This window comes from Nothoprocta perdicaria, unplaced genomic scaffold (assembly GCF_003342845.1).
Source record: "Nothoprocta perdicaria isolate Ctin4 unplaced genomic scaffold, notPer1 scaffold_122, whole genome shotgun sequence".
NCBI lineage: Eukaryota > Metazoa > Chordata > Aves > Tinamiformes > Tinamidae > Nothoprocta > Nothoprocta perdicaria.
This window is the reverse complement of record NW_020454339.1, coordinates 187,308-201,651: the sequence shown is the minus strand read 5'-3', so window position 1 is coordinate 201,651 and position 14,344 is coordinate 187,308. Positions and strand designations below refer to the sequence as shown.

At 39.6% G+C, this 14,344-nt stretch overlaps 1 long non-coding RNA gene across 1 annotated transcript; it reads right to left on the bottom strand.

The window, feature by feature from the left end:
- Positions 1-559: 559 nt before the first annotated feature.
- Positions 560-7,241, bottom strand: LOC112960317. The gene is made up of 2 exons (XR_003251737.1): positions 7,206-7,241; positions 560-702 (listed from the first exon to the last, which is right to left on the bottom strand). It is a non-coding gene; the product is annotated as an uncharacterized LOC112960317 (long non-coding RNA).
- Between the last annotated feature and the right edge of the window lie 7,103 nt (positions 7,242-14,344).

Genomic DNA, 14,344 nt, shown 5'->3' with positions numbered 1-14,344 from the left:
TGTTCCTCGATTGTTTCCAATGTTATCAACAATCTGGGTAATCCTTGATTTGAACGGTAGACTCAGCATCTTCGAGTTCCGTGGTATTCCCCAGAAGTCAGTCATGCTTGTAAATCTAAGTAAGCTGTTCCTGCTTATAATCGTTATTTCCTAGTTTTGATTGACTTTAGGGAACAAACATTTCTTACACCAGGAGAGCTCAAAGGGGCTCTCGGGCTGTCCGTGTATTTATGGAATAAGATGATTGACTTGTAGTCATATTTTTCATTTTAAAGACCTTGGCTAGTGTGCTAGCCTTATCTCCCCATCTGGGGTGCAGCCTTCAGGACTGTTATGTGAGAGAAGAAATCAGGATGGTGGCGCATACCAGGATTAGATAAATTACTGGTTAGCARACTGAACAGGGCTGCATGTAAGGCACAGGTCAGGTTAAGCTGGGAATGGAGCATATCCATCTGAGTTTGGTGCCAGTATGAAGGTAGACTTCCTTGCATTTCTGCACTGGTAATGCAAGTTCTCTTTGAAGAAGGTGCTGCTCTTGTGTTCATACTTATCTCTATCTTTCTCATTACCTTTTTTCTCTTGTATGTTCAGAAAATTCTTCTGTGATTTATCAATTTATCAAGTGAAGGAATAGAAAATTGTTCACCTTTAATACAAGTTGGCTGAAGATAATATTCAATAACATTGCTACTCTTTCTCCTAGAAGCAAAATAGAAAATAAGGAATGATTTGACCTTGGAAAACAGCAAATAATTTGGAAGRCTAGTTCAGATCCAAGAGAAATATTAGGACATGAGAGACAGAACTCCAGATTACTTATAGAAATGCTGTCTAGGAGTTATAATAACTAGTATCTGATAATGACTATTTTCTTAATGAAAGCAGAGTTTAAAACTTATTTTAGCAATTATCTACAATAATCTCAAGATTTCTTCCTTGGTGTTTAACTGTTGGTTAGTTGTTTGCTCACTTTCCTGTCTTTTCCTTCTATTCCTAATTTTTTCTTGTATTTTATTCTCTTTTTGTCCTCCAATAAGATGCTCATTTAGATTAATCACTTTCTAACTCAATATAATTGAGTTATGCTTGTAATATGCTCAGTTTGTCATCCACTTGATAACATTACCATGAATAAAAGTAGAGATTAAAAAAAAAAAAAAGGTATGTAGTTATATAATCTGGGTACCATAACAGAGMTGAGGTGACTAGTACGAAGCAGAGAAGGTATTAGAGAGCACAAAACGATGTTCATTATTTGAAATAAAATWTTCACATTTTCCTTTAGCTAAATCTGAAATTCTAAAGGCTCTTTAATAGAGACAGGTCTGAGCAGGACTGGGTTCCAAAGACAGTTTTTGATGGATATGGGCCAGATGATCCTTTACAACCTCAACCATTCTGTGAATCTGATTCTGTGATATTTCTAAAACTTTCAGATTTAYAGTGTGTTTATCTGTAACAAATTCAACATTAAATAGATGAATCTTCCTATAGGAAAATTACTATACCTTTCTCTATGATAGATTCAATATATTTCATTCTCCATCACACATTAGCAAATGTATCATAGCTTATCAGCTCTCTTGGAAGGAAGATACAAGTCTTTATCTCTGTCATTTTCCAGTTGAAGTTGTATCTTAATTTTACTGCAAAATATCTTTATTATTAGAGCTAGAAATTTTCTCCTAACTGGACGACTAATCAAAGCTGTGAGATACTTAAGCTTAGGTGGCTAATCAGAGCTGCAGACTGTCTGGTTGCTTAGAGCTAAACATGCTTTCATGTTCAGCTGAATAATTAGAATTCAACATTTTCCTGTGAAAAACAAGATGCTTGGGGCCTAATTTACAAAATATTGAAGTATTAACAGCTTGAATGCTCTGCCAAACCAGGGAGGAAAAACTAAAGAGCCCCCAAAGTAACTAAGCTTCAGATTAGTTTTGATTTTACTCATTAGAAGTTTATCTTTTTATATTAATTGAAGCTGTGAGGCAGTTGTCTGTTAAACACTGACTGTGCTCCTGAGGGATTTCATCTCCTTCAGCCAGGAAAGTTTAAAAATAAATGGTTAAGATCAGATGCAGCTGCTACTGTCATGCTAAATAGCAGAGTAATGGAGGATTTTTATCCTCAGTGTATAATGCTTCCTATTTCAAAGTCTTTTACAAGTACTAATTTACCCTAGAAATACTCTTCTGAGATAGCGGTTAAGATTCCATCATAGAGAGACCTCAAAAAGTAGCTTCCTTTCAAGTTCTGACTGTATTTGATTCTAAACCAATGTCCCACCAATCCTTCRCCTGGAATCACAATCATTTTGAGTAAAATGATCCAAAAAGTGGATAAGATTAGATACCAGAAGTAGATACCCAAAATATTTTCTCCCAAGATCACACAAACAAATTTGTACAGCTACCTTTTAACATTTCAGTGTCATTTAAGGAATTTCATAGGATGCRTAGAGTCAAATCATTTGATGATATGGTGCTAAAACATCCAAACCAAAGGCAAATGTCATTCCATACTGATAGTTTGGGTCTCAGATAGGTTCTTACTGGAGAAATGCATGAAAAGTAACACGGAACACTATGGCTGAAGTACCTTCTCTTCAAGAATTGATTGTTCAAAGTTACTTTGTCTGTCTCTGCATGRCACTTGTCTCTGTGTTCACATAAACAGAGTGATCAAGACAACAAACTTTTCATTAGAAATGCAGGAGATGAGCTGAATATTGTTATCCTAGCACAGTACTAATCCCTCATATTTCATCGTGTAAAGCATATTGTGATTTAAAAATTTCGAAGTCCATTTGCTGGAACAACCTAAACTAGAGCATTTCCCCTCAGAATTCACYTCCAGAGGGAAGCCTGCCCCACCAATGAATATTTCTGTAAGGCAGAAAAAGCTGGTTTCAGACAAAGCCTTGTCAAGGCTACGAAGGGAGATACAGATATCAGAGACATCCTTGTTAAACAGAAAGAGTAGAATACTTATGCAAGTCACAGAATTCCTRGAGACGTAATTGGGAATAGGATTTTTTCCCTTGGTAAGGTTGCTTGAATTTCACTGGAGTCAAAGCAACAGACTTGAGTAGTTTATGAATAGATACAAAAGTATTAGAATTTATAATCATGAATGAAATTTTAATCAAAACTGTGGGTGCAAGGATCCTCTCATAGAAAGCTTTGGTTACTTATCTCTCAAGAATTCAGCATCTTTAGAAGACATGTTTTTACTGTTTTCTTTCCATTTTTTACTATTTCTTATTAAGAGCCTCTACAGGGCTCTTTATGGTCCTTTAAGAAGAAGGAAAAACAGGCACAATGTCTGTCTTTACTAAAGGGTAAAAGAAGGCCCTAGAAAAGATAGATCAAGTAGGCTAAGCTAAGATCAGCAGGCTAAACAAGACCAAAATGTATTTTGTTGAAAGTCAATCATGAAAAACAGAAAGGATTACATCTATACCTAAAAATAAGACAAAATTAAGGGCTTTTGACATTGCTTGGAATGATATTCTCATCAGTCAGCCAAAGAATGGTGTTCTAGAAGTAATCACTATSATATAATACACAATTCATTGGAAAACATCCTCCTTAGTGAGTAATTTTCTGTGTCATGGTGACATTAGGAATGCCTCAGCTAAAGCAGTGTGTCTGATTATCGACACTGGCTTCAAGAAAGATACAGGCAAACCAAGAACCTGACGTCTATAATCAGCACTAATAAAGTCTTATAAAGCGGGAACCTACAATGACATGTGGAAGGATTTGGATTTGGTTTAGAACAAAAGAGAGAAAAAAAAAAAGAAGATTGAGAGATGACAAGATAATTGCCTTCCAGTCTATAGAGAGATGATTGGCTCAAAGCGTTCAGAACATGAAGGAATCAGCTCCATTTGCATCAGACATGCTCTTAGTGAGATACTGTAATTTTAAACTGACAAAACACCAGAACCAACCAGCAAAGAGAATGTTAAATCTCCCTCAGCGGAGATTAACTTTTGCCCCTAAGGTACCTAGAAAGATAACAATTATGTGACGGTGTACATCAATGGCTTTTCTGCCTGTGGAAATATTGGTACCATGTTGCTGGCTGCAGCAGGATTTTGGGATCATCCAGCTTTACTGTCTCACAGCAGCAAATTCTGATCAATGGAGCTTGATCCTGAGGTCTACCAACACCCTTTCTCAAAGTTAAACTGATGTCCATAACAAGTACCCAAAAGCTGTGGCTTGAGTTTTGGGTAAGTTCTTCATGTCAGCTGAGGAGGCTGAGCCCCATGAGCTGAGGATTGGGCTGAGCTCAGCATAGGGCTCTCTGCTTATGCTGAGGAGCAGTCACAAATGTCAAGGGCTTTGATAGCAAGATTTGTCTTTGAGATTTGACCTTCACCTGTCTTAGGCACATCCTGTCTGCATGGCAGCTGCTTCGAAGGTCCCGTTACATGGSACAAGGACTCTGACTCACACCCAGCAGATTTCCCACACAAGTAGCCAAAACCTGCATCAGTGGCCCATGGTCTCTGCCTGAAGCAGGGGATGCTGTGGCCATCAAATGTAGTCATGCCCATGGTGAGAATGGGGATCACTACTATTATAGGTATTATTCCTGCTGATGCTTCGCTGCTTGGGCAACCTTTGCTTTAAAGCCAGCTTGTTCCTACTGATAACAAACAAATCCCTCATGGAGAGCAAAACAGTATTTTCCTATTAAAAGCTATTCTACCACTGATGCATAAGAAAGTACTTTAGCTAAGTGTATTCTTATTAAAAAAAATCATATCACTAACAGCACTAACATCAAATTGAATAGGACTGTGATGACTTCGTTACTATATTTGCTCACAGCTCAGAGTAAAAGCGTAACAGTGAAATGAGGTTAGTGTTTCAAGCCTTTGTACAGGGCTTGTCTGTCACACTGTCTGGGTCATGGTGACTAATTTCTCCTGGGTGCTGGGGAAATATTTCTGGAAAATCTCCTGTCCTTTCCAGGCGTGTTAAGTCAGCTTTGTGATTTACAACTGGCCTTTAATTCTTATTTACTTCAGACTAAAGAAATAAATTCACCAGCTAGGGCGTAGAAGCATGGAAAAGGGAATCACCACGAAAGACAAGATTTAAAGCAGTTAGACACAACTCTGTTATCAAAGTCCTGCAGAGGAAAGCAGACAAAATCCAGAACTCAAGTGACAGAAAACAGACATGAGCAGTAGGAAAGAAAAAAAAAGAGAAGCAGGCAATCGGGTCAGGACCCAAAAAGCAGGAGGTCTAATTAATTTCAGATCTAGATAAGTTGCTAGATTTTTAGACATGATTATTTAGAGTGTTGTTGGTGATATCTACTTGTCATCACTGTTGGAAGTGAGCCTGAACAAAACCACTGCCTCACTTAAGGAATAAAGGCAAGCTCTCTCAATGAACAGACYGTGTCTGGGCTTTTCACTTCCAAGTGTGCTTTTCACTTCCAAGTTATTAATCCAAGCAATAGCACTCTAATTCTTTAGCTCTTATCTGGCATAAAATACTGTGGCATTCAAATGTCRTAACATATAATAAAGTGTTAGAATATCCCTTAATCCAGTAGAGCTGCATTAGCAATGCTTCTGCTGGTGAACTATTCCTCATTTTGCGCTTACAGAGCTATGGAATATTTATATATCCTCCCATGCCTGCATTCACTCCAGCAATGATGCCAAAATAAGGGTGTAAGTGGTGTACATTTGACACAGTTAGTTCCATACCACTTCCTAGCTTAAAGTGGGCCTCAGGCTGTCTTGTGAAATTTTCTCTTTCCAGGATTTTCACGTTACATGACAATATTCAGAGCCAGTTATAGCTCATCTATATCATCAACCTTCTTTAAAATTCTCCTCCATATAAATCAATATTGTTCAATGGTCTATTGTCCGTTTTATCTGCACGTGTTTTCACGCTGTCTCTGCAATCACCAATCAGTCACACAGAAGGCTGGAAGCATACATTGCACTCTTAAGGATTCAGTCAAGTTAAGGATTCATGCACACCTGCCATGAATTGTTCCRTGTTCCGTGCTCAAAAGCCATGTTAGATCAGGAGATCAAATATTTTTGCCAGGCCAAACGAATGGTTACTGTGCATTACTCTAGATATAGTCTTTGCGTTATGAAGTACACCATAAAGAAAAAGTCTTTTTTTTTTTTTATTTTGAAGAAAGAAAAGAAAAAAGAGGAGAGGTAATAAACAGGCTGCTGAGAACCCTCTTTTCTGTTGTAACAGGAGAAAAGCAGTAAACGTGGGCCCTTTCAAGAGTCAGAGGAATAAGGCTATTGGACTTTATTCCTACAGATGTGATATTTTTTGGTCATAAAAGATCTCCTCTTGCTAAGCTCTTTATTTTGTACTTCTTTTCAGATTGATCTTTGTTTCCTTCTCCCCTCGGCCCTTCTTGTTCCCTGCACAGGTGCAAATCTCTCTAGGTAGATAAAACTATTCAGATCAACAGTGAGRAGAAAACAAGCTCTTGTAAGCTGTTTTACTGCCAGTAAACCTACATGAAAAACACAGAAGTTATGTGTTAGTTTTGACTTTCTTTAATACTTTGTCATGTTTTGACAGCAGAAAAGGAAATTTTCTGAGAATTTTTTCTCTATTTCTTCTTTGTCAGCCAAGAGAGCTGATACATAAGTAACTCTGCACAAATGAAAACAAATAAATGCAAAAATAAATCTAAAAATTAAATCCAAACAAACAGAAGTTTAAACTGATAACTGGTGAAACTAGAATGTAATGCAAAGCTGAAATTCATCCTATACGCTAACCCTCAGTGCGTGCTAGCTGAGTCGTTTCTGCTTGCATGTGTTGTGAAAATRTTGCAGTTTGGAAGCCGTAGTGGTGGGGAGCGGGGGAAGGAGACATCAAATTAGTATCGGATTCAYAAACAGTCTATGGACAGTAGGTCCGATCGCCTTCCTGGGAGTGAATTGAGTTCCCAAATAGMGTCRTCCAGTATAAGCTCAATTCTGGCAGTATTGGATTCACGAACAGTCTGTCAATTGTAGGTCCGATCGCCTCCCCTCCAAAYRAGTAGTYGAGTTCACAAACAGTGTGATTTATTCAAATGCAACATTTACAAAGCAGGATTTGGATGTCAGTACAGGAAATTCTCTACTACAGCATGGGTATTTTTAGCTAGCTCTGATGTACAAATGTGCAATCATCACTCACCCCAGAAGATGGGAGAGGGCTCTCAGCCTCGAGTCTCCTCAGGTGGCGTCTCAGYCCAGGGGAAGGGAAGGGGGATCAGCCTGTCGACTGACCCAAGATTTACGATGGAATCTTCCCTCTCAGTWGTTAGTCTTCTCAGGCAATGTTCCAGTCCAAGCAGGGAAAAGTGGGAATCAGCGCACTGACTGACCCAAGAGTGATGGTGGTTTCTTTCCCCCTCAGTTCTTAGTCTTCTCAGGCAGCGTCTCAGCCTGAGGGGAGGGAAGGGGTATCAGATCCAGAGTTACGATGGAATCTTCCCCTCACAAGTTCATCCTTAGTTTACCTTTTATACTTTTCTTTAYGTTCAGGTGGAGCTTGAGTGACTAGAGTCATACTTAATATTGTTATTGATTGGTGAAAAAGTTTCTCACTTTCATTTAAAGGTACAGTCAATCGAAAATCCAGAGCGCATGCTCAGTGAGGGGTGGTCATACCTCGGAGGCGGGTAACTTTTGGGATGGAGGTGTGTGTTGGCATTATAATGAGCGTATAATGAGCAAAGTTCAAGCAAAGTTCATCCGAAAGGAGTGATTTGCCACTTTTCTGGCTCAGCATTGGACTTTTTATCGTATATCTCCCATTGGACAGCTGCTGTGTGGCTTATCAGCGGCCCAGCACAGGGAGTGCAACAGTGTTTGGCCGCRGGGTCTTCACTCCGCTCCATCCTCCGCTACTCCCCTTTGCAGCTGCGAGGAGCACAGATTGTGTTGCCCAGGCAACCGTGGAGGAGCAGAGTCYGTGCGTACCAGCCATCCTGGAAGTGGCAACTGGGTCTCACCCCAAGCAAGGTGCTGCAATGCCAGAACTTCTGTTAGGCCCTAGTTTTCCAAACAATTCCTCCACAGCAGGCAGAGCTGTAAGTACACAGAGGGCAGTCAGTGTCTCAAGACATGGGTCCTAAACACCCGATGATGTGAGGGACTGATCTTGCCAATATTTACTCATTGGTATGCAAGTGAAAAAACCAAAAGCCCTAATGGCAAAGAGACGCTCGATCAGGATGGAGACCCTGAATGTTGTCTAGGACCACGATGTTGATGTTCTTTGTCACACCATTGCCAGGAATGGCTCTCTCCCACCATGTCCCTGACAWTATTTACAGTTCATAAAGATCATTGGGTTTAAGGGACAGCAAGGCTGTTCACAAAATGAAGCTGGATAGTTTCAGCCAGCCACCTGCTCTGACACGGCCAGAAAGCTTAAAGCTCAGGTCTTCACAATAACTGAAGCTGTGTTTATTTCAGTATCCTTGCTCTCATATATATTTTTACTAACTAACCAGGTATCTTTTGATTTTGGGGGCACCACATCTTGATTGTGTCCTTTTTTTCCTGATTTATCACACTCAGGGATTTTTTGGGGACAAGCATATTGCAATTTATAGTAAACCCCAAATAAAATTATACATGCAATGTCAGATGCTGTAAAACTGATGGGAAAAAAAAAGTGAGTAAGCCTGAGAAAAGCCTCAAGGATTTCTGCATCAAAGAATAATATTTCAGCAAGAGTACTGAAAAGAAAGCAAATAGCTAATTAGGGTTGGACTTGATGATCTTGAAGCTTTTTTCCAATCGTTAAAATTCAGTGACTTTAAATATGACAAGACTCATGGAGAAAGAAAAGGAAAGAAAATAGGAAAAGCCTTGAGCTATGAAAGAGAAGATAAGTCTTAAACAAACCAGTTGGTGAAGGGCCCCTGTGAAGAGCTTAGGCAGAACTCAGTGACTCCAGTGCCACCCCGACAGGGCACTGCCAACCCTGGTCACTAGACACTCTGTGCATCCTAGACACCAGACTCTGTGCACTAGACACTCTGTGCATCCACCCTGCAGGTTCAACAGGCTGCAAAGGAACGGTCAGGGCTGCAAGGGCAACCTACGACAACTGAATAGCTCTAACAGCCAGCAACTCCTAAAGCACTTCAGGCAAAGCCATAGGCATCCACTACTAACATGGGAACGTCCATGGATGGGGAATATCACACACAGCCACAGTGTTCTCGTTGCTCTTGTTTTCACTAAGAAGTCAGACTTCATTCCTATTTCAAAGCTTTATTTTGTTCCTGTCACTGGAAGGAAAGCTAGCCCCAAATGGCCTGCAGTTTAACCCAAATCTGCAGCCTTTTTACACCTCCACTCTTTATGTTAGGAGAACACTCATGTCAGCAGCTAGCGCTGGCTCTGCTCATTTTCTTTCCTGTGGGTAAGAATTTAGCCACAGTTCTTAGAGCTAAAACAGTTTCTCCTGGAAGGTAAACGGATAAATCAAAAAAAAAAAAAAAAAAAAAAGAAAAAAAAAAAAAGAAAAATCTATTCTCTAGTGAAACTAGGGTAAAACTTCTCAAAATTTTAATATTCTGATGCCTGACTGGAAAACAAATATGGACCAGCCTTCAAAGAAGCAGCAAAGGGACATCCCCAGGCTTCAAGCACGAAGCTTCTGGGCTCCTGTAACAATTTTGCAAAGAACAGAAGTTAAAAAATAAGCAGTTGAGGAACATGTGGACATATCACCTCTTTCTTTCTTCACACCATTCTGTAACTATAAACTAACTGTAAACTCTGAACTATAAAACTAATGCAGTTAAAAACACAGATCTTTTATCAGCATATAGAGTTTTCTCTATAGAGGGGTAAATTAAATGTGTCACCATGGGTTCTCACTTGCCAGCAGAGCATATGCTATTCCCTGCTGGAAAACAAACACATGGATGTAAAGACAGGACATACTGTCTTAACTGCATTACTCCCCTGCGATCCATGTGATCACTCACATGATCATGACTGAAATGTATTTTTAATTTCTCACTGCATTAATTCTAAATCAGCAATGTGACATGATGTCAGTGCTTTCCATTTATGCCACTTTTCTTTCTAGGAAAGGGCAGCATTAAAAACTTTGGTCAGGGAGGTCAGGCTTGGCAAAGGTTTGGAGACACAGAAAAGCAGCACTCTCCTGTGCAGCTGGTCACTCCTGCTTTATTACCGAGATAACTCATAACTTCCCATGTTGGTGCTGTAACATAAGGTCAATGGCAACCCAAGCCCCAACAGCTAAGAAATCGCATCCCTCCTGGAACGTTTGGAAAGGCCACTGTTCACTGGGTTTCAGGGAAAACAACCACCCCACGGTGCTCCAGAGAGGAGGAGAATCAAGTTTTCTACCTAATTTCTCTGACTCACAGAGAAAACAAAGAGTTTTTAAGGAAAAGGCCCAATTTCATTCTAAACGAAAGTGAAGATCCTGTGCTGCTCTGGGCGAGTGTCCCTAAGACAGAGCTCCAGACATCTCTGCTTAGAACTCGCTGCTGCAGGCAGCTTCACTGCATTCTGTACTGACAGAAGAAATCTTATTTCCTCCGGAAAGGAAAGAGAAGAATGGAATGAATCATGTACAAAAATGTTTCCTTCGCTTATGAAGGCAGGAAACATACATTCTGTATTTCATGACTCTGAATGATGTCTCTAAAGGAATCCTTGAATGGCCCCGTTTAGGTGATTAGTTAATGCTGTGGAAGAATTAGAAAAAAAAATGCGAAATATTTTAGAGTCTCAGAAAAAGAAGTGCAAACATCAGAAAACAGATGCTACATAACTAATAGGCAGCAGACGTAAATAAACAAGCTCCCTTTAATCTTCTCTGCTTCTGAACCTTAGAAGATTCAGAAGATTTGAAGATTCAGATCTTCTGAATCTTTTTTTTTTTTTTTTGTAGAGTTGTTTCCTTTTTAAGGGCTTATCCTCTGTGGGTTTCGTTTTGTTTTTATGCTGGATGCTAGCCTGATTTTTGTCTTTCAAATGGTTGTTTATTGACTCAGCTGGTTTCCTGAAGCTCCAGCATATGGACATCTGAGCCCCAGCAGGCTCATACACATCAATCCTTACAGTTATTAATCTCCCTATGCAGTACAGCCATTTGTAACCACTGCCACACAGCTTGTTTTTTCTCCTTCTCTTTTACACACGGTCCCATACATATAAACGCAAATGATAATTAACTTAAATTTGCAGACAGAGAGCATTAAAGTACACCAGTTTCCAACATATACAGATATTTTATTTTTAGTGCACAAAACTAAGATAGCTGAAAACAGAGAAAAAAAAAAGTGCTGATATACTCCTTAGAAAAAAAGGTGAAAAGGTGAAATCACAATTAAATAGCTTTTTAGCGGTTTTTGGCTTAAGGTGAAAAGGCAGAAGATTTTTCTTGCCTTTTTTTTTTATTTTTTATTTTCCCTTTTTTTAATCCCAGCTGTCATGCTGGACGCAGAGAATCCTGGCACTGCTGAGAACAGCCAACACTTTCCAAAGCAGCTTCTTATCTATGGTAGTTGTAGGTTTAATTTTAGACAGCAGGGAGTCTCTGGAGCTGTGACAGGGAACAAACAGCACAACAGGAATAACAGGGATCACCCCCGCAGCCAGGCAGCTGCACTGCTGACTTACCTTTCGCTTGCCAGATATGCACTTTAATGCCATTTTGCTTTTGCTGTAAAATGAAGCTTTCTGCTGCCAGGTGCTCTGTTATCCAGCAATAGCTTCATAAGTACAACTAGACATTGACGTAATGCTAACAACTTTATATAGAGAGGAAATATAATCCCTGCCTGCCCATCCAGTACGGATTGGAACCTACCTTTCTACATTGTTTCTGTGTCCTACTGCAAATTGCAGTCACAGACTAAAAGCCCACCTGATGGAGCTGTATCCAAAGCCTAGTATCACCCAAAAATGAGTAAAATCAAGGAGTAGAAAAGGTATGAAGTGATTCATTAAAYGCATCTGTGGTGAGGAACACCTCTCAGGGAGGACTGCAACCATTCTAGCCATTAATACTGTGTTGCCGCTGCTGGTAACAGGCCGTGAACTTTGCACTCAGTTTGCAAGGCCTCAGGACTTGTGTGGCTTCCTCTGTGTGAACATCTCTTGACCTGTCTGCAGCCTTTTCTACTTGGCTTCGCTGTGACAACAGTTTAATTGACCTGTTGTCAATAGCTACTTTTTGTTTGTTGTGTAGCACAACCATAGTTTACATCATCTACAGAGTGCAGTAACAGGCAGACATTTTATGCCGAATGAGGTGTTTATAACTAACATTATGATGAAGTATAGAGACATCAAGAACTCAGGTCATCAAGGCTACAAAAAGCAGAGACAGGAAGGGCAAAGTAGAGGAGCACATACCTGAGATGGTGAAAGATGGAGCTTGGCACTCAGGCTCCAGAGTTAAAATGGAGCCATGGTCCATGGCTATCAACAACTCACATATGGCCAGCTCAGGAAAAGCAGACCTGGAGTTGGACAGAGAGAGCAGAGAAACACTACCAAACACACAGAGAAGGCACAACGTATAGTAAAGTGGAATCCAATGCCGGCTTATGGGCCAGTGAAAAAATGTGTGAAAGACTGTTTGAAAAAATATACAAATGATGCCAAGTGCATCCTAAGCAAGGAAGAAGTCATCGTCATGACCATCATACTCCTCCCAGGGAAGAATCTGGATGTTTTCAACATGTTGTAACACCAACTGCTGCCAACACCAAAATGAAACSACCAAGTGTAAAACTCAGGGAAACAGAGGAAGGGTGAGCAAAACTTCAGAAAAAGGGGTAGAAACTAAGTGTGTGTATAACAGATCTACCCTAATAAAGAAATCTTGACAGTCTTACTCAAATTCARTTATACTAACAGCAAATTCTTAGCTTTACGTTATACGTAAGATGTGCTTCCACTTTGCCCATGAGGAAGATTTGGAGCATAGCAAGAGCTCAGATAAGACAATGATATTTCTACAACGCCGTGAATCTCTTTACAGAAGTGGTCTGGTGAGTGAGGCAGCAGAAACCCCAGGGCATCTCCACCAGCAAGCCCGAGCCATGACCAGCAATGACAGTTCGTGCTGGTGCCTTCCTGCTTTCGGTCCAGTTTGCAACCACCAATACCCAAACCTGAAAGCAGCCGTCTGCTCTGCAATTTAAGCCCCTGTCTACTGTATCTCATCTAAGCAAGTCCTTACTCTTGCTAAAATTAGATATTGCAAGAAAATGCCTTCACAAGAGCAGTTTTTACCTCTGTTTAGACGGTCATCMGCTCTTGATCAGATCAGCAGCCACTGTTCCCAGGCTCTTTACGACTAGATGTATCCATCTTGTACCTCACGCCCACATTATAGACAGACCATGTGCCAGTTTAATTCAGTTATTCAGAAAATTCCAATAAACAGTTCAACCCCAAATTACCATAAGGTACTCTATATTTATTAAGAAGGACACATAGAACAGAGGAAGAGAATGAATAGCTTCAAAGAGAAAAACCATCAAAGGCCAATCAGCAGCAATTTCAGTGATAAAGTGACTGTATCTGTAATTCAACGGTTCTTTTGCTCTTCCCACTCAAAACAACTTGTTTTGATAAAAACAAATGCTTATTGCTCTTGCTCTTTCAACTGAAGGCATCTGTGCAATATTTGGTGTCTGAGATGTTTAATTTTGGTGCAATGCAGTTACAAGAAACCACATATTTAATCCTCAGCAGAAGAAAAACTCCACAGGCTTCATAACTGATGTTCTCAGATTGGCAGTTTATCATGACTGATGTGGCAGTGAATTTATGCCAGACCTGCAGATGTTTACATTTCAATGTAGTACAACAACAAAAATTGGGAAAACAATTTAAGGGGAATATAAGGGGAAAACAGTTGACAATAGGAAAACATGATAGAAAACCAGGAGAAAAAAAAAGATAAACCAAAGCAAATGATATGCATCCATGCATCCCAAGGGGTCTTCTAAATAATAATCAGGATCTCTTCATATTAATTGTGAAAATGAAGTTATTTTCAAGTCCAACTCCACATTTAACACACATGAAATTATTTCTACTCTAGGTCAAATAGCCAGCTTCCCAATATATATAAATTCATAAATAGGCAACATTTTTTAAAAAAAATCTAGTTAAGAGATATGCTTTGATGCCAGAAATACTAAAAGAAGATTCTTTCTGGAATTCATTGCACCTTTCATGTTGCCTTAGCATACTTTGGAATATAAATGTGGATGTATACAGATTTAAAAAAAAAAAAAAAAAAAAAAAAAAAAA